Raw genomic sequence first — 794 nt, 5'->3', positions numbered from 1 at the left:
CACCTGGTCCAGTCCGCAGGGCGCACTAACAGGGGGTCTGGCTTTGCCCCAGGACAAGCATCTTCTCTTGACAGGGAATCCGGGAAGGCACCTGCCCTGCTTTACCCTTCCTCCCAGGAGGCCCTCAGCCGCCAGCTGGGCAGCCCTCGCGCCCTCTGAGGCCAGCCTGGCACAGGGCCCCTCTGACCCGGTCCAGCTTCTCCAGGCTTCCCCAACAGCTTCATTTGCTGGTGCCAGGCTTGCCCGCCCCCCACCCTTTTCTCCCACCTCCATCGCCAAACCACAGGGTCTCCCACAGCTCGCTCCAGGGCGGGGTCTCCCCAGAGCAAAAGGGGGGCAGCCCCTTCCCCTTCTCTCAGACCAGGTGCCCACCTGCCTGCTGCCCACCATTCCCACCCACTGAGGGCGTGGGGAGGGACGGCAGGGTCGGGGGACCAAAGTTCCCGGGACTCAGTCCAGAGGGCGAGCCCACGGGAGGCCACTGCCACTCCACCGGCCGCGGAGGGGCCTCGGGGAAGCAGGTCCAGGCCGCTCCGTGGGGAGGGGGAGCCAGAAGTGCCCTCCCCCTCCCCCAAGGGCGGGTCGAGGCAGGAGTAGGGGTGTGGCCGGCCTGGGCCCAGGAAGGACGGGGGAGGGGTGCGCGGCTGGGCTGGGCCCAGGCCTGCGGGGTGTCCGGAGGCAGCCCAGACACAAAAGCCCAGGCCGGGCGATCCGCCCCCGCCCCCCGGCCCGCGAGGCGGGGAGGGCGCGCTGCTCGGGGCCCCAGCCCCCCACTCCCCCAGGTGAGCGCCTGG

This window comes from Myotis davidii, unplaced genomic scaffold, assembly GCF_000327345.1.
Source record: "Myotis davidii unplaced genomic scaffold, ASM32734v1 scaffold299, whole genome shotgun sequence".
NCBI lineage: Eukaryota > Metazoa > Chordata > Mammalia > Chiroptera > Vespertilionidae > Myotis > Myotis davidii.
The sequence above is the reverse complement of the archived record's forward strand: the minus strand, read 5'-3'. Positions refer to the sequence as shown.